At 44.3% G+C, this 23,039-nt stretch overlaps 1 pseudogene across 1 annotated transcript; it reads left to right on the top strand.

Annotated features, from left to right (window-relative positions):
• The first annotated feature begins 8,328 nt into the window (after positions 1–8,328).
• Positions 8,329–10,776, top strand: LOC145061754 (peroxisomal fatty acid beta-oxidation multifunctional protein AIM1-like; annotated as a pseudogene). The gene is made up of 8 exons (XR_013687304.1): positions 8,329–8,572; positions 8,650–8,779; positions 8,857–9,010; positions 9,262–9,324; positions 9,417–9,632; positions 9,712–9,793; positions 10,201–10,256; positions 10,364–10,776. The product of XR_013687304.1 is annotated as a peroxisomal fatty acid beta-oxidation multifunctional protein AIM1-like (transcript).
• Positions 10,777–23,039: the final 12,263 nt, after the last annotated feature.

Genomic DNA, 23,039 nt, shown 5'->3' with positions numbered 1-23,039 from the left:
GCAGCCGGCAGTAGAGGTGCCGGGGAGGGATCAGGTTCAGGTTCGGGGGATGAGCGCATGGATGAGCAGACCCGAGAGTTTCTTTCTTCGGAGATTACGCGCATCATTATAGAGCAGACTCCTGTGATCTTCGGTTCGATCAAGGAGGGGATTCTAGAGCTGATGGATGAGAGACTGGGCACCTTCCGTGCCGAGGTGGCGGCCATGATGGGGTCGCGCACCCTTACTTTCAGGGAGTTCAGGGCATGTGGAGCTCCGGACTATCATGGGGCGCGAGACCCCATAGCGAGCAGCAGATGGTTGGCGGATGTGGCCAACGCTTTCCGCACTAGCAGATGTCCCGAGGGGGACAAGGTCAGATTGGCGTCCTGTCTTCTGAAGGACAGGGCACGAGATTGGTGGGAGGAGGTCGGGCATGCCATCGGGGATGATGCAGCATTGGACGCCATGACCTGGGCTGATTTCTCTACCAGGTTTAGGGTGGAGTTTGCACCGGTCATTGAGGTGCAACAGCTAGCTAGGGAATTTCAGGACCTCACCCAGACTACAGAGACAGTGGCGGAGATCACCGCCAAGTTCAGGGAGAGGGCTCTTCTCGTTCCTCAGTATGTAGCCGATGAGGAAATGAAGAAGGCCCGTTATCATGAGATGTTGCGGAGCGATATCCGCCAGTTTGTGAGCCGGTCCAGCTGTAAAACGCTGGAAGATATGATTGCTAGAGCTCGGGAGAGGGAGATTGATCTTGAGATGGAGAAGAAGAGGAAACCGGAGGCGGTTTCGGGTTCAGGCGGTTCGGGCAAAAAGCCCAGGGTTTCAGATCACAGGTCCAGGGGACAGCCGAGCCACGGTCGATGTGGTAGGTGTGGGAAGATGCACGAAGGAGCGTGCAAGGCAGGGAGTTCCGGCTACTTCAAGTGCGGTCGGATTGGACATTTGAGTAGGGATTGTACGGCTCTTGCTACTGCCGTTGCAGCATCAAATCTGATTTGCTTCCAGTGTAATCAGAGGGGACATAAAAGGTCCCAGTGCCCGGGTTTAGCTGCAGCAGGGAAGGTGGCTGCACCTGCCCCTGCTACTTTGAGGATTACCGATGGCCGGCAGGGCCGAGCTGATGCGCCAGTGGCGAAGAGTAGGGCGTTTCAGATGACAGCAGAGGAGGCGCGAGCGACTCCTGATGTGGTGACGGGTATGTATCTTCCCTTTATCTCTTTATTATTATTGATTGAATATTGCTTATGATTGTATGTTTTATTTAGGGTCGTTCTCGGTGAACGGCATCTCTGCTATGGTATTATTCGATTCGGGGGCTACCCGATCATTCGTATCACTTGCGCTCAGCAAGAGATTCAGTAGAGCTCCAGGGGAGCTGGATTGTCCATTAGAGATTGAGATAGCGGATGATAGGACCGTGAGGGTCGGCAGAGTGCATAGAGGGTGTTCTCTTCAGTTATTTGATGAGCAGTTTTCAGTGGATCTGGTACCTATTCCCCTGCGAGGGAATAAGGTTATTGTGGGTATGGATTGGCTAAGCCCCAATGGGGCGGTGATTGATTGTGAGCTTCAGCTAGTGAAGGTTCGCACTCCCAGTAGGGGAGAGTTGGTGATTCAGGGCGAGAGGCCACAGCGAGGACCGACCTTTTGTTCCACCGCAAGGGCGAGGCGCTATGTTCAGCAGGGTTGCGCCGGTTTCGTAGCTTACGTTTTGGATGCCCGGGAGAAGGGCAAGTCGACAGTTGACGATGTTCCTATTGTTCGAGACTACCCGGACGTGTTTCCTGAGGATTTGTCGGGGATACCTCCTGAGAGACAGGTTGAGTTCAGGATCGACCTCATCCCTGGTGCGGCTCCGATAGCCAAGGCACCGTATCGACTAGCTCCCCCTGAGATGCAGGAGTTGTCTACACAGCTGCAGGAGCTGTTAGACAAGGGTTTCATTCGGCCGAGCAGTTCGCCTTGGGGAGCGCCGATCCTGTTTGTGAGGAAGAAGGATGGGTCGCATCGTATGTGTATAGATTACCGGGAGTTGAATAAGGTAACGGTGAAGAACCGTTACCCACTCCCGAGGATAGATGATTTGTTTGATCAGCTTCAGGGAGCGTCTTGGTTCTCCAAGATCGATCTACGCTCCGGATATCATCAGATGCGGGTTAGAGATGAGGATGTATCGAAGACTGCTTTCAGGACCAGGTATGGTCATTACGAGTTTGTGGTGATGCCGTTTGGGCTCACCAATGCTCCAGCCGCGTTCATGGATCTCATGAACCGCGTGTGTAGGCCGATGCTGGATCGGTCAGTGATAGTGTTCATAGATGACATCTTGGTATATTCCAAGACGCAGGAGCAGCACGAGGAGCACCTGCGGGAGGTGCTGGAGGTTTTGAGGAGGGAGAAACTTTTCGCAAAGTTCTCCAAATGTGAGTTCTGGTTGCGCGAGGTGCAGTTCCTTGGTCACCTCGTCAACCAGAAGGGTATTCTGGTAGATCCGGCCAAGATAGAGGCCGTGATGCAGTGGGAGGTCCCGAAGTCTCCATCTGAGATTCGGAGCTTCCTAGGGTTGGCAGGGTATTATCGGAGATTTATTCAGGATTTCTCCAAGATAGCAGTGCCGCTCACCCGACTGACCAAGAAGTCAGTGGTATTTCGTTGGGGTCCGGAGCAGCAGACAGCATTCGAGACCCTCAGGCAGAGATTGTGCGAGGCTCCGATCCTTACCTTGCCAGAGGGAGTAGAGGACTTTGTAGTCTATTGTGATGCCTCGATCACAGGTTTGGGAGCAGTTCTGATGCAGCGAGGCCATGTGATAGCTTATGCCTCGAGGCTAATTATCCTACCCATGATTTGGAGCTGGGGGCAGTTGTGTTTGCCCTCAAGATTTGGAGGCATTACCTTTATGGGGTCCGTTGTACTATTTACACGGATCACAAGAGTTTGAGGTATCTTATGGATCAGCCGAGTCTGAATATGAGGCAGAGGAGGTGGTTGGATGTGCTAAAGGATTACGACTGTGAGATCCTATACCATCCAGGGAAGGCTAATGTGGTGGCCGATGCCCTGAGCCGCAAGGTGTCGGCGGCCCCTATCAGGGATCTATGTTTGAGGATGACAGTGATCACTCCGTTGTTGGAGCGGATCAAGGAGGCTCAGGTAGAGGGTCTCAAGGAGGAGAGATAGAAGTGTGAGAGGATCGTGGGCCGAGTAGCTTCTTTTGATTACGACAGTCGGGGTTTGTTGACGCTTCATGGTAGAGTATGGGTACCGTACTGGGGTGGGGTACGGCAGGTATTGATGGACGAGGCTCATAAGTCTCGATTTTCTATCCACCCAGGAGCGACGAAGATGTATCGAGATCTTCGACCTGATTATTGGTGGCCCTGCATGAAGCGGGACGTCGCCTGGTACGTCGAGAGATGCCTGACCTGCCGGAAGGTCAAGGCGGAGCACCAGAGGCCTCACGGCAGGATGCAGCCGTTAGACATTCCCGTGTGGAAATGGGAGGACATTACCATGGATTTTGTCACCAAGCTTCCCCGGACCGCACGTGGAGTGGATTCGATATGGGTAGTAGTGGATTGGTTGACGAAGAGTGCCCATTTTATCCCGATCCAGGAGAGTATATCGGCGGAGAAGTTAGCCGATATCTATGTACGTGAGATTGTGGCACGTCATGGAGTGCCGGTATCGGTGGTGTCAGACCGTGATGTCCGTTTCACATCCAGGTTCTGGAAGCGGTTCCACGACGAGATGGGTACTCGTCTCCATTTCAGCACCGCTTTCCACCCTCAGACAGACGGGCAAAGCGAGAGGACGATTCAGACTCTCGAGGATATGCTTAGGGCATGTGTCCTAGATTTCGGTGGCAGTTGGGATATGTACCTTCCGTTAGCGGAATTCTCGTATAACAACAGTTATCATGCGAGCATTGACCGACCTCCCTTTGAGATGCTGTATGGGAGGAAGTGTAGGACCCCGATTTGTTGGGGCGAGGTCGGTCAGCGGGTCATCGGGAGCACGGAGGTGGTGCTCAAGACGACTGAGTTGATCCAGCAGGTCCGTAGTAGACTGCAGACTGCTCAGAGTTGGCAGAAGAGCTACGCCGATAGGAGGCGTTCGGACTTGGAGTTCCAGGTGGGGGATATGGTCCTTCTGAAAGTCTCACCTTGGAAGGGTGTCATCTGGTTCCGGAAGAGGGGCAAGCTGGGCCCCAGATTTATTGGCCCTTTCAGGGTTTTGGCCCGGGTGGGTCGGGTTGCTTATCGGATAGATCTTCCTGAGGAGCTTAGTCAGATCCACAACACTTTCCATGTGTCTCAGTTGAGGAAGTGTTTGGTGGATGAATCAGCAGTCGTTCCCCTGGAGGATATTCAGGTTGATAGTAGCCTGAATTATATTGAGAGACCGGTCGCGATTCTGGACCGGAAGACCAAGACCTTGAGGAACAAGGAAATTCAGTTAGTAAAGGTGCAGTGGCGTCATCGGAAGGGGTCTGAGTGGACGTGGGAGGCTGAGGAGGAGATGAGGGAGCACTACCCAGAGCTATTTGCAGATTCAGCCGTAGCAGACTTCGAGGACGAAGTCTGAGATAAGTGGAGGAGAATTGTAACGACCCGTGTCCGGTATGGTAATTCCTTGGTATTTATTTTGTAGTTTTGCAAGAGGGACTCGGCGAGTTCATAGCCTGACTCGCCGAGTAGGGTCGCGACTTCGAGCACGTGTGAGCCGGGGACTCGGCGAGTCCATATCCCTGACTCGGCGAGTCCATCCGTCTGGGTGAAACCCTAAATCCCCGGGTTGCCCACTATTTAAGTCACCTTATAGCCCCATTCTCGCCTCCCTCACCCTGAGAACACTGTGAGAAAGAACCCTAATCCACCCTTGTGTGAGCTAAGTGTTTTGTGCCATTTTGTGAAGGTTTGAAGAAGGAGAAGAAGCAAGGAGCAAGGAGAAGAGGTGTAGTGCAAAGATCCAAGGGCAAATCTGAGTTGTTTGAGGTATTTTCGGATTTCCCCTCTTGTTGTATGCTTTAAACCTCCATTAGAGCCCTCCTAGGATCTAGTTGATGCTTGTTCCAAACCTTATGTTGCATGAATGCCTTAATAAGTCGAGATATCTTTAGATCTGAATGATTGGGGGTTGTAGAGCCCAGATCTACTGCCTTTTTGGAGTTACTTTGCATAATAACCATAGATCTACCCATTTTGTGCATCTTTTAGCCTTATCTCCCTTATTCATGAGGTTGTACACGTAAAGTTGGAAACTTTACGTGGTAAATCAGCTTATTGGACCCAGATCTATCAATTGTATGTGTTGGATTCAAACAAAATCAAGTAAAAATCAGTTGCATGGCGGCAACTCGGCGAGTCGGGAAGAACGACTCGGCGAGTTGGGTCGCGAGTCCCCGATTCCTTCGTTTTTATCAGTATCGAGTGGATCCAGTGAGTTAGAGAGTAGACTCAGCGAGTTGAGAGTAGACTCAGTGATGGAGTGACTCGGCGAGTTGTTCATACAACTCGGCGAGTCCAAGGCAATCTTCTTAAGCTCAAGAACAACTCGTCGAGTTGTTCATAGGACTCGGCGAGTCGGATGAAGATTGTCTGAGTTCTTGGATCGGGAGAGTACTCGTCGAGTCGATGCCATACTCGACGAGTAGCAGCGAGTTGAGTCGAGGTGTGAGAATAGGGACTCGGCGAGTTGGCGGCCCAACTCGGCGAGTCAGGTCAACTATGGGTTGACTTTGACCGAGAGTTGACTTTGACCTGGGGTAAAAGAGTCATTTTACCCAGTGCAGTGTTTAGTATTTGATTAAGTATGTTTATGGACTTGTAGTCGGGGAGATACCGGAGCAGCAGCAGTTAGCCCTCAGAGCTATTCACTCAGCAGCCAATTCACGAGGTGAGTTCCTTTTCAGTAGGAGCGGGTCTAAGGCCACAATGCCGGCCCGTTTAGCTAGCAGTAGTATCCAGATCTTTATCCGACGCAGTAGTTAGCATGTTTGAAGCCTTCGTGGCTCAGACAGGATTATGTGTGTTCATGCTAAGTGATACGTTATGTTATGATCAGTTAGCTTCGGACTCAGGTTCGATGTAGGGGACAAGGTCCCGGTCAGCTTCGGACTCCGGTTCGATGTCAGCTTCGGACTCAGGTTCGATGTAGGGGACAAGGTCCCGGTCAGCTTCGGACTCCGATTCGATGTCAGCTTCGGACTCAGGTTCGATGTAGGGGACAGGGTCCCAGTCAGCTTCAGACTCGGTCTGATGTGAGCTTCGGATTGCGGTCCGATGTAGGGGACAAGGTCCCGGTCAGTCAGCTTCGGACATCAGTCCGATGGAAGGGGGGCAAGGCCCCAGTATGTGCTTGATATATAAATATTATTGTATGGTATGTGGTAATTTGGGGGAGCTCACTAAGCTTCGTGCTTACAGTTTCAGTTTTGGTTTCAGGTACTTCCGCTAGCAGAGGGAGGAGCTCGGGTTGATGGCATTGCACACACCACAGCTTCAGCTTTCATCCTGGGGGTTGATTTAGTTCCTGATTTTTATATGTCATGGATATGATACAGTATTCCGTACCGTAGTTTATTATTTTGAGATGCATTATGTATGGTTTTATGATATGACACTCAAATTATGGTTTTTGGTTATGTTGAAAAACGAAATTTTTGGGTCGTATTTTTGGGTCGTTTCACAAAGTGTGATAAATTAATATGCAAATCATAATGTAATATTATATTGTTGTTTGAGAAAAAAAAACATGGTAGAAAAAAATATTTACATTTCCTTGTTTGTTACAACCAAAATTTGTGTGAGGAAGGAGGTTGTGAACGTAATAGAGGCGATGTGAAGGAGGGTTATAATTTTGAGGGTGTATAGGTCATTTTAACTTCAATAAGTTAAAAAACTCTTATAAAAGTCAGGTCACCTTATTTATCAAAAGCTTCTGTTTTTACGTGTTACAAAAAGTCATTTTAAAAAGTGCTAATTTGATATTAAAAAAAAGGCTTGATAACTCAATAAGTTATTTCCAAAAGCAATCCCAAACACCATCTATCATCATGTATTTGTTGAAATGCTTGAAGCCTAACCGATTCTATCCCTGTGATTTTGATTACAATTGTTCAGGTTAAGGTTGATATTCTAGTATGAGTGAAAAACTTGGTATGTATTTAAAAGTTTTATTGTCATGTAGCAATGGAAACTAATTCATGTCCTTGGTATGTTCGATTTGGAAGTGTGCTTAGACCATCCCGAATGTATACCACGAAGGGTTTTGTGGACTAGGTGGCCATGACCGTGGGCACACTAGCTTGAACCTTCATGGTTCCGCGTGCTCGTGGTCCATTGTGATGGTAACCATGGATTAAAACGGCCAATCAAAATGTCCTCGGCCTTTGACTTCCCTTGACCACCATTAACAGCTTGTTTCAATATTTTTTTATTTTTTGCCTAATATTTACCTATTAATATCACCACACACCTTTATATATTTCACACAACACCTTCTTATATATCACACAATCCTTCTCTCTTTTTATTCACATTCACACATGTGTGTTGTTTGATCTTTCAAAAACCATGGCTCCCAGATAGATGAATTCGTCGGAAGAAGAAGAAGAGAACTTAGCACAAGCATAGGTGTTAGTTTCGAAAAGACGAAGATAGTCAAATGTCTAGATATTTTTGGGGAAATGTTCAAAGCGTTTTCTATGGATTAATGGGTTGTCAAAGTTGAACTGGTTAATGTGGCCATGAATCAATACGAAAACATAAACCACATACGTTTTGCACATCTCAAAACTTAGCAAAAGTTAAAGAATTTCCCAAAATGGAAAAACATTGTTTAAAAAAATAGGGTTAAGGGTAGTTGTTTGTTTTTGCATTTTTTATGTTTTTTTGTATTTTTTTAAGTTGTCGTTTTTTTTAATTAATGTAATGTCTTTTTTTATTGAATAAAAAACTAGTTTAAAAAAATATATATGTTTTTATTGTATAGTTCATTGTATTTTTGAATAAAAAACTAGTTTAAAAAAATGATATTGATACTACAGAGAAGCTTGGGGCCCAAAACTTTTCACCTTCTGTTACATCTTTTGCTAGTGTTGACATGGCAGTGAGACAACGGCCACATCAGAAGAAGTATAAGCTGAGAACTGGTCGTGTTAATGTGACCCATTCTCATAAACCTGGTAACAGGGAGCACACAAAGGCTACAGATCAAGAAACATGTGACAGTTGGTAAAAAAAGTGTTGTTTTAGCCCCCCCCCCCCCCCCCCCCTTCTGATATTTTACATTTGTATAAACCTAATATGCTTTTGATTTCTGAAATAAATTGATTTGTGCAGGGGAAACGAGGCTTATAAGATTGGAGATTTATCAGAAGCTGAAGTATGTTATTCAAAGGATATTAGTCCAATACAACATATAGAGACACCATTTGTATACAACCTTTTCTTTTGTGTTATAGCAATCGTGCAGCTATACGCATGGCTCTTGGAAGAATGAGGGAATGTCTAAACGACTGTAGAACGGTTGTTGCATTAGATCCCAATTTCATGAAGGTCAACTTAAGATCTGCAAAGTAAGATTTTTATCTGTCAGTTACTTATGGGATAGGAAAAATCATAATCTAATTATCTTTTTACATCCTATTTTTAGTTGTCATTTACTTCAAGGAGAGGTCGATGATGCATCATACTATGATAACAAATGCTTGGAGTTTGAGGAGATCGTTTGCTTGGATAGGAGAATCATAATTGAAGCTGCAGAAGGCCTGCAAAAGGCACAGGTAACTAACTACATGGTTCAAGTAGCTTTGATGCATGTTTTGCCTTTGAAACTAATTTCCCAAATTGCCCTTAGCAGAAAGTCTCAAATTATCTGAAGTTGGCTGCAGAGATTCCTGAACAGAAAACGCATGAGTCAGCAACCAATGCATTGGGAACTATCACTGATGCTTTGTCAATAAGCTCATATTCATAGAAACTACTTAATATGAAAGGAGAGGCTCTTCTCGTGGGTACATAATCCTAAATTATTTTTAATTTTTAATTTTTACTCACTTGTAGTTCTTGAAGAATAATGTTTTCTATCCATTACTCCTGGTTTACAAGGAGCATATATTTACTAAATTTGTAGTCAAACTCGTACCACTCCATGACTTAATTTCATCTCTCTTACTTTATGAAGGCATTTAGAAGGAGCATATATTTACTACATTTGTAGTCAAACTGTTACATGACTTAATTTCATTTCTCTTACTTTATGAAGGCAAGAATGGAAGATTTTCAGGTGGATTTGACATCAATGTTTTTCAAAAAGCTCACAAGACTGGTATGACTTCATTATCCATCATATATGCAAGAAGCTACTAATCTATTATGTTCCTCAAATCCATGTTGAAACTTTAACCATTGTCATTTCAGGAGACATTTCTCAACTACCTGATGTATCTGTTGCCCTTGTGACCAACACAATTGAAGGTTTTTACTTTCAATTTATCTTATAGTTTTTGTATTTATGTCTACATTTCTTGACACAATTTCTTTTTTTTCTTTTTTTGGGTACACCTAGATGCCAAGAAACCTATAGTTGTTGTTGTACAAGGACTTGCACTCGGGGGTGGCTTAGAACTTGCAATGGTTTGTAGTTTTTATGAGTCAAATTATTTAAAAAAAAATAGTTATTGTAAATGTGCTTTAATGTATTTGATTAATGTAGGGATGCCATGCGTGTGTTGCAGCTCCAAGAGCTCAACTTGGCTTACCTGAATTCTCTCTTGGAGTTATGCCAGGCTTTGGAGGTATATCTGAATGAATCAAGTTTAAAAATATCTGAGAAATACAAAACACATTTGAGGAAAAAGGAAAAGGAAAAAAATAAATGAGGGGATGAGGGCAAAGTTGTAAAAAGGTTGAAACTTGACATGAATAGCCTTCTTTTTCTAACTTTCTTTGTTAAGTCATTCTTTTTTGCATCAAGTCAAAAAGAAATACATATTTCTTTTTTCCCCTATTAAGTCCTATGTTGATAAAACATTATATATGCAAAGACAGATTCTTTTTTAGACTAAATCAATTATTCAAACCTGATTAATTGACCATTTTAGCCTTTCTGTTTAGAAATGATGGTAAATAACAACACAACACCTTAGTTAATATGATTATACAAATGGGATTTCACTAAATAATGGAAAATATGGTTTTCAAGGTATCCAAAGACTTCCTAGGCTTTTGGGATTATCAAAGGCAATTGATATGATGTTGGTGAGCACATCTTTCCTCTCTCCTCTCTCCTTGAATACTATTTAGTATTTACTGATTATGAATATTTAAACAAATCGATGATATTAATTTATGAATCTTGTTTGTAGATATCTAAACCAAGACTCTCTGAGGAAGGGGAAAAGTTAGGTCTCATTGACGCTATTTTCCCTCCTCAAGAATTGTTGAAAGTGGCTAAGAAATGGGCATTAGACATTGCTGAGGCCCGGAAACCGTAGGCCCACTCTTTTCATCGCATAGACAAAATCGGGTCCCTTTTAGAAGCACGTGAGATTATTAAAGCTGCTAGACAACATGTCAAACGTACATTTCCCAATTTGCCCCAACATCAAGCTTGCCTTGATGTGATTGAGGAAGGTATTTTTCATGGAGGGTATGCAGGCGTTTTGAAGGAATTTTTATTACTTCTTTTTTGTGTTTGGATTTGTATTTTGAAAGTGATAAGTGATTTGATACTAGTTGTTACTTATATACCCTGATTCTATCTAGAGTAAATTACAAAATGGTTCTTGTACTTTCTGATTAAAAAATAACCTAGTATACTCAAAACGTGAAACCCTTTTCAATGTTGATTCTTTTTTCAAGGTTTTGGTCCTTGGAACCTTTGAAATAAGGACCAAAATGAAGAAAGATTTCATTTTTGGACGAAACGCGGTTAAATCAGAAATCACAGGGACCATTTTTGTAATTAACTTGTTTATCAATTACTTCTAATAATGCAAACATTTTGTTCCTCAGGAGGTGAAGGTGTTCAATGAGCTTGTTGTTTCAGACACATCGAAAGGTCCTGTTCATATATTCTTTGCACAATGTGCAATCTCAAAGGTAATTTAAACCTTTTTCTCTTATTTTTTTTTCTGAAATATCAAAATTTCTACAAATCTAAACTTGTTTTTTTGATTTTACATTTACATGTACCTAAAGTTACGGATGTTGGTCTAAAGCTAAGAAGTGTGAAGAAAGTCGATGTGATTGGTGTAGGTTTAATGGGGTCTGGAATAGCAACTGCCCTTATCCTTGGTAATATAAAAGTTGTTCTCAAGGAAGTCAACTCTGAGTATCTTTAAAAGGGAATAAAAAAATAGAAGGTAGTTAATTATCTCTTATATTTTGTAGCCAATTTATTATGTAACTTATTGGTTATATATTTGATGACTTTTTCAGCAAATGTTAAATGATTGGTTGCAAGGAGGAAGCTACCACACGGTCAAGGTGAAAAGGCATTGTCATTGGTTAATGGGGTTTTGGATTACTCACAATTTAAAGATGTAGATATGGTTATAGAGGTATGATCTTTAAAAGCACATAAAATGTAAACTTTATAAAAGACATAATTTGGAAACTCTATTTGTGAATACAGGCTGTAATTGAGAACATTCTTTTAAAGCAAAAGATCTTCAGTGAAATTGAAAACATTTGTCCCCCTCATTGCATTTTAGCAACCAACACATCCACCATTGACCTCAATTTAATTGGAGCAAAAATAAAATCTCAAGATCGAGTTATTGGGGCACATTTCATCAGGTTACATGACAAAATCCATATGTCTACATCTTATAGGCAATTTTGAACTCATATTAACTTTTTTTTTAATTTTTTTCTTATTAAATGATTACAGTCCAGCTCACATGATGCCTTTACTGGAGATAGTTAGAACAGAAAAGACAATATAGAGAGAAATTACTTTCCAGCCACGCCCGGTGGTCAGCCACCCATGACACCAAGTTCAACATTTTTACGTGGTACACCAGCTAGCAAACCAATGACATGAAGGATTAGGTTATATAGTTAGGGATGTAGTGTCAAGTTATATAGTTAGGGCAAACCCTTTAATAACAATGTACTATCAGATTAATATCAATGTATTTCAATTTTTGATAACTTGTTTGACATGATGGTATTGGATCAAATTGATTATTTTGGTATATATTTGTTTCCATATTTTTGTATGCGTAAATGAATATCGTAAAGGCACGTCGTAAATGCATATCGTAAATGGCTGTTGAAGTTTATGACACACAAATGTGTGTCATCTTCATTTATGACAGGGGCTTTAATGATACGTAATGCGTGTCATAAACGTGCGTCGTAATGTTATGACACGCAAATGTGTGTCGTCTTCCATTATGACAGGGGCTTCCTTGATACGCATTGCGCTTTGTAAATGTGGGTCGTAAATGCGGGTCGTAAATGCGCGTCGTAAATGTGCGTCGTCTCTCGTTATGACAGGGCCTTCCTTGACACACATTTGCGCGTCGTCTGAGCGTTTTACGACACGCATTGCGCGTCGTAAAATTTTGTTTTTCTAGTAGTGGGCAAACTTGGGTATATTTGAGTATTTGAAAAAGGATTGGTCTCGGTTTGGTTTTAGAAAGTTTGGGTTGGTTGTTCTGATGATGAGGTAGTTGATGGGCTGCTGTTGAGTAATTCAGGTGAGTTGGCTCACTATATTGTAGGACACTACAGATTGTATGTGCTTGTAGTCTTTGTGACTCCTGCTATATGCATGTATGTATGTGTGCCTGCTTCCTAAATGTATGTGGGGTGAAATATACTTTTACGGTTGAAAAATATCGATTGAGTTGAAATAGAATCGAGGGTGAAATAGACCCGAGGGAGAAATAGACATGGTACAACCTTGTGCTGACATATAAGTTGAAATGGACTTGGGGGTGAAATAGACCTGGTACAGTCTTGAGCTGACGTATATGTATTGTACACGATATTTTGGGGATCTCACTAAGCTTTGTGCTTACACTTTATGTTTAAAATATTTTCAAGTACTTCTGCTTTCAAGATGAAGGGTCGGCTTGATCGCACGGCATCCCCTAGAGAATTATTATGCTTTGACTGCTTATGATTTTTACTTTGATATTTTAAGAATACTTTGACTCTAATCGTCTTTTGGAATAATGCATGAATGATTTTGACTTATTTAAAATAGAAAATTTTAATCGGTATTTTTAGGACGTTTCATGAATCATATTATATGAGTTTCTAGTTGTTATTCTCTCTAGAAAATATTATTTTCATAAATAATAATTTCCCAGTTATGTAACAGCCCGGATTCCCAGGTATTATTCATGTATTTATTTTTTTGGTAATTTGTGAGGAGACTCGGTGAGTTGGAGCCTAGACTCGCCGAGTATGATCGCGGATTTGGACGCGGGTTCGCGTCCGGACTCGGCGAGTCCACGCTGTTTAATGAAACCCTAATTTCCTGGCACTGAGCCCTATTTAAAGGACCTTATAACCCTTCATTGCGGCTACCTTCGACCTTGAGAGCACCAGAGCACCTGAGAGTCCTTGTGAGTGAGAAAAGAGGCCATTATTCACCATCCTTGTGTGTGTTAGCAAGAAGGGAAGCTATTTGAGGTAATATTCAAAGCTTATTCTCGTGTTTTTATTGATATGGTCAAATCTAGGGTTTCTTCATGCCTTGTTTACCTTGTAATTGGAGTGTGAGAGGTCCCATGGGGAAATGGTACCTAGATCTGGACCTTAGTAGGTCCAGAGAGTCCCAAATGCTCTACTTTATGCCTTTCCTTTTGAGTTGGGGTCTTAGGTTACCATTTTAGATGTCATTTCACCAAAAAAAAGCCTTGTAGGCGTCGCATGGTAGCCAAGATAGTGACTTTACGTGATGAATGAACTTGGAAGGACTGGATCTATGAGTCATTGGGACGGATCTGACCTCAGGAGCGAGTTTGAGTTGATGCATGACATGGACTCGCCGAGTCTGAAGAACAGACTCAGCGAGTAGCATGAAGATTGTCCTTAACCACTCAGCGAGTGGTCTTGCCGAGTTAAGGGGTTGACTCAGTGAGTCAGAGAGGGTTCTCGAGTGGACTCAGTCAAGCTGGAACTCGCCGAGTTGTTCTTGAGACTCGGCGAGTTGAGTCATGGTGGCCCCGCGATTCATGCCAGGTGGAACTCGTCGAGTCAGGGAAGTACTCGACGTGTCAAGAGAGGATCCTAGGGAGTTAGTGAACACGTATAGATTCGCCGAGTCGCTCTAGTGCACTCGCCGAGTCCGGTCAAAGTTGACCATTGACCGTTGACCAGAGTTGACCAGTGTTGACTTGATAGGGGTAGTCAACCTTAGTTGTAAAAGTGTTAATTAGAGATATATGGTGTTATAGGAGAATTATAGCTCGGAGGATCGAGCGCGAGTGATTTCCGGGATTTGCGAGTTATCGAGATACGCGAGGTGAGTCTTCTCACTATACTTTACCTTGAGTAGGTAATCAGAGTTATGTGACAGAGTATTTGTATGCTATATGTATGTTATGTGTTGTACTGCATTATTTCTATGTGATTTATGCTGTGCATGTTTATTGAGTTGGAACCGGAAGGTTCCCAGAGTTAGAACCAGAGGGTTCACAGAGTAGGGTCTACGGGCCCACAAAGTTATAGCCTCGAGTGGCTAATATGTGTTATGTGTGATATTTTGGGGAACTCACTAAGCTTTGTGCTTACAGTGTTGGTGTTATTTGTTTCAGGTACTAGTGATGACCGTGGGAAGGCGCCGGCTTGATCAGTACACACACATGGGATTTTTATGTTATGTGATCTTGGGATTCTTTGTATGACATGGATTGGAGTTTCAAACATTGATGTTTTTATGAAAATTTAAATGAATATGCTTTTATATTATGCGAAAAATTATTTTGAAATTCACGGTGTTACAAGTTGGTATCAGAGCCTTGGTTTGAGGGATTCGAGTACACCTTCGGGCGTATTTGAACTCAAACTGAGGATTTGAGAAGTATTTTCAAAAAGAATAAAAGATTTTTTTGGAAGAACGCAGAGCAGAGTTGTGTGTACGAGCAGTCCGCGCCCCAACGGTGATTTCCCAAAATACCCTCATGTTATGTGATATTGATATTGATATGATGTATTCTCATGCTAGAGTAGGCTAGGTACTCCTATTAGGACTAGAGTGGCCTGATTTGTGATGCCTTGGCCTAGGGAGAGGTGAGCTGCTATGAGATGCTTGAGAGTGAGTAGGTAGCAGCGAGGGGCTTATAAGAGATTTGTTAGAGAGTGGATTGTGCATGATAGAGTACTTGGAATTTAGGATCCGAAGAGGAGGACTTGGGGTGTATTCTGATATGGTGCGGACAGTAGTATTGGGCCCGTACTACTGAAAGCACCGGAGCGGTGTACAGCCCAAGTAGGAATCTTTGGAATACCAAGGATCAAGGAGGTATGAGTTGTCGAGTGTGAGTATACTCGAATGGATTCTAATTTATCGTATGTTGTATTTCAGAGGTAGATCATGGTGAGGACACGTCTGATGCCTGAGAGCAGTGAGACCAGTGATGAGGAGATCCGCCGGATCATCCATGAGGAGGTGGTTGCGGCCATCAGGCAGAGATACCAGAGATGTTCGGGTCTATTAAGACCACGTTGATTGAGACCTTCGACGAGCATTATGCCGCTCTTTCTGAGGCTGTTGTTGCAGCGGCCACCGCAGCTATTGCTGCCGCGAGGCCGCAGGGTGGTGATGCGTTGCTGTTCCGAGAGTTCAGCAACACAAAACCACCAGAGTTTGATGGGACCCAGGACCCGGTGGCGGCTATGAGATGGATTTATGACATGGAGGGGTGTTTCTTCACTTGCTCAACTCCTGAGCATTTGAAGGTTTGGTTTGCACTGAACCAGCTTCGCTTGGGAGCAAAGGACTGGTGGAAGTTTGTGACGGCGCACTTTATGCCTGCTGAGCTTGCGGCAGTGACCTAGGAGAGGTTCACTGCCATGTTCCGAGATGAGTATGTTCCCCAGGTGGAGAGGGAGCGTTTGGCCCAAGAGTTTCTGACCCTCAAGCAGGGTACTGAGTCTGTTATGGTGATTACCAGGATGTTCCATGAGAGGGCGATGTTCTGCCCTGAGCACGTGTCCACTGAGCAGGCACGTATGAGCCGATATTTGAGTATCTTGAGGCGAGACATTCGGGAGTTCGCGGCGAACTCCTCGTACCGGACATTTGCCGAGCTTCAGGAAAATGCCCGGAAGAGGGAGATTGAGCTAGAGACTCAGGCCAGAGAGGAGGCGGAGTCTCAGGGGAGGGATCGGCGGCCGGTGCAGTCTCAGCCGACAGCCAAGCGGGCCAAGCCCGCTGATCCCAAACCAGGGAGCCAGAAAGGCCACACTTATGGGAAGTGTGGCAAGGGTCATGATGGAGTCTGTAGAGCGGGATCTTGCTACAAGTGTGGCAAGGAGGGGCACATGGCCAAGGACTGCCCCAAGGGGTTTGCGATGTGTTTTCACTGCAACCAGACCGGACACCGGAAGGCAGAGTGTCCGCAATTGCGAGGATCATCTCAGGGAGCACCTCAAGGATCTGCCCCTACCGCCATCAGAGCTACCGAGAGTTGGCCAATGAAGGCCGAGGCGCCGAGAGCATGAGAGAGAGCTTTTCAGTTGACCGCGGAGGAGGTCTGCGCAGCACCTGATGTCGTGGCTGGTATGTATTCTTTCGTGTATTTATTTTGATGTTGAGATATTATGCTTATATTATGTTATGCGTAGGTACTTTTCTTATGAATTTTGTACCTGCCTTGGTGTTATTTGACTCGGGTGCGAGTCGGTATTTTGTATCTTTGGCTTTTAGTCGGCATATCAGTGTTAGTCGCGAGGCGTTGAGTCGGCCTCTGAGAGTTTCCATAGCTGACGAGAGGGTGATATATGCCACGGAGGTTCTCCGAGGGTGCATATTCGAGATTTTCGGTGTTGATTTCCCGATTGATCTGGTTCCTATTGCGATGGGTGATGTCTGTGTCATTGTGGGCATGGACTGGTTGAGCAGATTCGGTGCGGTTATTGACTGCGAGCGACAGATGGTGACCATACGAGACCCTAGTGGGGGAGTTCTTATGGTGTACGGCGAGGGTACACGTTCTGGATCAGCGTTTTGTTCGGCCGCTAGGGCAAGGCAGCGTCTACAGCAGGGTTGTAAGGGTTTTGTGGCGTATGTGATGGATACGCGGGTGGATTCCGAGAGACCGAGGTCTGTTGAGGAGGTTCCGATAGTGCGTGAGTTCCCTGATGTATTTCCTGAGGAGTTGTCGGGTGTGCCTCCTGTGAGGCAAGTGGAGTTCAGTATCGATTTGGTTCCGGGGGCCGCGCCTATCGCTAAGGTGCCTTATCGCCTTGCACCTCCAGAGATGCAAGAGTTATCCTCGCAGCTTCAGGAGCTACTGGGGAAGGGGTTTATTCGGCCGAGCAGCTCGCCGTGGGGAGCGCCTATCCTGTTCGTCAAGAAGAAGGATGGTTCACACCGGATGTGCATTGATTACCGGGAGTTGAACAAGCTGACGGTCAAGAACCGTTACCCGTTGTCGAGGATCGACGATTTGTTCGATCAGTTGCAGGGAGCATCTTGGTTCTCCAAGATCGATTTGAGGTCTGTATATCATCAGGTGAGGGTGCGGGATGAGGACGTCCAGAAGACAGCGTTCAGGACGCGTTATGGGCATTACGAGTTTGTGGTGATGCCTTTTGGGCTCACCAATGCCCCGGCAGTGTTCATGGATCTCATGAACCGAGTGTGCAGGCCGATGCTGGATCGGTCGGTGATTGTATTTATCGATGACATTTTGGTATATTCGAGATCTAGAGAGCAGCATGAGGAGCATTTGAGAGAGGTTCTCGGAGTTCTGAGATCGGAGAGGCTTTATGCCAAATTCTCCAAGTGTGATTTCTGGTTGCGGGAGGTCCAGTTCTTAGGACATCTCGTTAACCAGAAAGGGATATTGGTCGACCCGGCCAAAGTTGAGGCGGTGATGAGTTGGGAGGTGCCGAGGTCACCCTCCGAGATCAGGAGTTTCCTAGGGTTGGCAGGGTATTATCGGAGATTTATCAAGGATTTCTCTAAAATCGCAGTGCCACTCACTAGGTTGACCCGGAAGGGTGTTGCTTTTTCATGGGGCCCCAAGCAGCAGGCCTCCTTTGAGACACTTCGCCAAAGGTTATGCGAAGCCCCGGTGTTAGCCTTCCCGGAAGGGATGGAGGACTTTGTGCTATACTGTGACACATCAATTTTGGGGTTGGGGGCGGTGCTGATGCAGAGAGGGCATGTGATAGCATATGCATTGAGGCAGCTGAATCCTCATGAGATGAAATATCCCACCCATGATCTAGAGTTGGGGGCAGTGGTGTTCGCCCTGAAGATTTGGCGTCACTACCTGTATGGGGTTCGGTGTACGATATACATGGACCATAAGAGTTTGAAATATTTGATGGATCAGCCCAACCTAAATATGCGACAGAGAAGGTGGTTGGATGTGGTCAAGGATTATGATTGTGATATCCTGTACCACCCGGGCAAGGCTAATGTTGTAGCCGATGCACTGAGCCGCAGGGCGGAGAGCACCCCGCTGCGGGATGTATGTTTGAGATTGACCGTGATAGCTCCAGTGTTGGACGCCATTCGTGGGGCACAAGCCGAGGCTGTGCAACCTGAGATGCAGAAGAAAGAGCGGGTTGTTGGTTTGGTTTCAGAGTTCATTACCGATGGTCGGGGGCTTATGACATTTCAGGGGCGTATCTGGGTGCCGTACGTGGGAGGAACGCGTACAATTTTGATGGAAGAGGCTCATCGGTCAAAATTTTCGATCCATTCTGGGGCCACTAAGATGTATTTGGACCTGAGGAAGGAGTATTGGTGGCCCTGTATGAAGAGGGATGTTGTGTGGTTTGTTGAGAGGTGCTTGACCTGTCGTAGGGTTAAGGTCGAGCACCAGAGGCCGCATGGTAAGTTGCAACCGTTGGAGGTTCCCGAATGGAAGTGGGAATAGATCACCATGGATTTTATCACCAAATTGCCAAGGACTGCCAGGGGAGTTGATGCAATTTGGGTGATTGTGGACAGGTTGACGAAGAGCACTCACTTTCTTGCTATCAGCGAGAGTTCTTCAGCAGAGAAATTGGCAAAGGTGTACGTGAAGGAAGTGGTATCTCGGCATGGGGTGCCGATCTTGATTGTTTCAGACCGAGATGTGCGTTTCACTTCCAGATTCTGGAAGAAGTTTCATGAGGAGTTGGGTACTAGGCTACATTTTAGTACCGCATATCATCCCCAGACAGACAGACAAAGTGAGCGGACGATTCAGACGCTCGAGGACATGCTCCGGGCATGTGTGTTGGATTTCGGGGGGAGTTGGGATACGTACTTGCCCTTTGCAGAGTTTTCCTACAACAATAGCCAGCATTCGAGCATTGGTATGCCGCCCTTTGAGCTGTTGTCTGGGAGGAGGTGTCGGACCCCCATTTGTTGGGAAGAGGTTGGACAGCGTGTGATGGGCAGTACAGAGATCGTGCTTCATACGACAGAGCAGATCCAGCAGGTTAGACAGAGGTTGTCGACCGCTCAGAGTCGTCAGAAGAGCTATGCAGACAAACGCCAGTCCGAGCTTGAGTTTCAGGTTGGCGACCTTGTACTCTTGAAGGTCTCTCCTTGGAAAGGAGTGATTCGATTTAGGAAGAGGGGCAAGTTGGGGCCCCGATATATTGGTCCTTTCCTAGTGATCGCGAGGGTAGGCCGGGTAGCCTATCGTTTGGATTTGCCAGCAGAGTTGGGGAAGATTCACGACACTTTTCATGTGTCGCAGCTGAGGAAGTGTATAGCCGACAGTGGTTCCATTAGAGGATATTCAGGTGGATGCGAGCCTGAATTATGCTGAGAGACCAGTGGCAATCAGAGATCGGAAAATCAAGGTTCTAAGGAACAAGGAGGTACCCCTAGTTTTGGTTCAGTGGCAGCATCGAAAGGGGTCCGAGATGACTTGGGAACCGAAGCGTGAGATGCGTGAGCAGCATCCAGAGTTATTTGCAGAGCGAGACTTCGAGGGCGAAGTCTAGTTCTAGTGGGGGAGAATTGTAACAGCCCAGATTCCCAAGTATAATTCATGTATTTATTTTTTTGGTAATTTGTGAGGAGACTCGAAGAGTTGGAGCCTAGACTCGCCGAGTATGATCGCGGATTTGGACGCGGGTTCGCGTCCGGACTCGGCGAGTCCACGCTGTTTAATGAAACCCTAATTTCCCGGCTCTGAGCCCTATTTAAAGGACCTTATAACCCTTCATTGCGGCTACCTTCGACCTTGAGAGCACCAGAGCATCTGAGAGTCCTTATGAGTGAGAAAAGAGGCCATTATTCACCATCCTTGTGTGTGTTAGCAAGAAGGGAAGAAGAAGGCCAAGCTAAGAGAGTTGGGGAGCTTGGATCTACTTCCATTTCGGCAGAGGAAGCTATTTGAGGTAATATTCAGAGCTTATTCTCGTGTTTTTATTGATATGATCAAATCTAGGGTTTCTTCATGCCTTGTTTACCTTGTAATTGGAGTGTGAGAGGTCCCATGGGGAAATGGTACCTAGATCTGGACCTTATTAGGTCCAGAGAGTCCCAAATGCTCTACTTTATGCCTTTCCTTTTGAGTTGGGGACTTAGGTTACCATTTTAGATGTCATTTCACCGAAAGAAGCCTTGTAGGCGTCGCATGGTAGCCAAGATAGTGACTTTACGTGATGAATGAACTTGGAAGGACTGGATCTATGAGTCATTGGGACGGATCTGAACTCAGAAGCGAGTTTGAGTTGATGCATGGCATGGACTCGCCGAGTCTGAAGAACAGACTCGGCGAGTAGCATGAAGATTGTCCTTAACCACTCAGCGAGTGGTCTTGCCGAGTTAAGGGGTTGACTCAGTGAGTCAGAGAGGGTTGTCGAGTGGACTGAGTCAAGCTGGAACTCATTGAGTTGTTCTTGAGACTCGGCGAGTTGAGTCATGGTGGCCCCGTGATTCATGCCAGGTGGAACTCGTCGAGTCAGGGAAGTACTCGACGTGTCAAGAGAGGATCGTAGGGAGTTTGTGAACACGTATAGACTCGCCGAGTCGCTCTAGTGCACTCGCCGAGTCCGGTCAAAGTTGACCATTGACCGTTGACCAGAGTTGACCAGTGTTGACTTGATAGGGGTAGTCAACCTTAGTTGTAAAAGTGTTAATTAGAGATATATGGTGTTATAGGAGGATTATAGCACGGAGGATCGAGCGCGAGTGATTTCCGGGATTTGCGAGTTATTGAGATACGTGAGGTGAGTCTTCTCACTATACTCTACCTTGAGTAGGTAATCAGAGTTATGTGACAGAGTATTTGTATGCTATATGTATGTTATGTGTTGTACTGCATTATTTCTATGTGATTTATGTTGTGCATGTTTATAGAGTTGGAACTGGAAGGTTCCCAGAGTTAGAACCAGAGGGTTCACAGAGTAGGGTATACGGGCTCACAGAGTTATAGCCTCGAGTGGCTAATATGTGTTATGTGTGGTATTTTGGGGAACTCACTAATCTTTGTGCTTACAGTGTTGGTGTTATTTGTTTCAGGTACTAATGATGACAGTGGGAAGGCGTCGGCTTGATCAGTACACACACATGGGATTTTTATGTTATGTGATCTTGGGATTCTTTGTATGACATGGATTGGAGTTTCAAACATTGATGTTTTTATGAAAATTAAATGAATATGCTTTTATATTATGCGAAAATTTATTTTGAAATTCACGGTGTTACAAGTTAGTTGTTAAAATATTATTTTCATATAATAATAAAATTTTCAATTAAATACAAGTGTTGATATAATTTATTATTAATCAAATTGTAATAAATAATCAATAAGCAGTAACTTGCTATAAGTTGTGACCCTATAGATTGTCAACCAATTGAAGATAAATCTATTGTGAAGATGAGTAATGTTGCAACTGAACCAATCAAAGGATTAGGAGTTTTTTTTTTACTTAATTTTACTTTTGGAAAATGTTACCATTTAGAAAAAGTGTTGTATGTACCACAGAACAAAAGAATCTCTTATCTGAAGTCTTGATGAATAAGTGTGATTATAAACGGTTGTTTCAAAGTGACAATTATATCTTGTCAATACATGGTACTTTTGGATTTGGTTATGAATGTAATGGTATGATTAGGTTGAATATTAATTATCCTTCTTATTACGATTCAATTTGCATTATTACACTTAGTACTAGCAATAACTTAAGTAAGTCTGAATTATGGCATTCCAAACTAAGACAAGTTCAGTATAAAAGGTTAAAATATATGTTTAAAATGAGCTTAATACCTATTTTTCACATGAAAAATGAAAAGTGTAAAACTTGCATGTTAACAAAGATCACTAGACAACCTTTTAAGGATGTTAACACAGAGAGCATGTAACATCCAGTTTTTGATTTCGGGTTAGCATATCATAATTGGATCGAATAAAGGTCTTGGGCTTCAAGGGAAGAGAGTTTAGACCCTATTTTGATGTTGATAATGTTGTTTAAGTGATTTAAGCGCTTGAATGGTGCTTTGGAGCCAAAGGGCAAAATGGGAAAAGTGAGATTTAAGACTTCTTGCATGAATTAATGAATTTAGTTCGGTATGTTTTAAGTTAAAGATAATTATATAGAATTTTGGGGCTTATTAATACCTTTGTGTATATATATATATATATATATATATATATATATATATATATATATATATATATCACCAAAACCGAAGTTGGAACGAAGAAGTTATGGTTGCATAATATTGAATGAAATGGGTGAAAACCCGTCACCACAGTGTGGTGAGAAGTTCATCACAGCTTGGCGTACTGTTTGGCCTAAGCCCATTAAATTAGGGATTTTCTCCATATTTAAAGGCATGATTCTGGATTTTAGATCATTTTGGCATCCTCCATTCTCTAAGATCAGCTCTTTCCC

Source organism: Lactuca serriola, chromosome 7 (assembly GCF_051521515.1).
Source record: "Lactuca serriola cultivar US96UC23 chromosome 7, Lser_US96UC23_V15, whole genome shotgun sequence".
Taxonomy (NCBI): Eukaryota; Viridiplantae; Streptophyta; class Magnoliopsida; order Asterales; family Asteraceae; genus Lactuca; species Lactuca serriola.
This window is presented reverse-complemented; position numbering and strand designations above follow the sequence as displayed.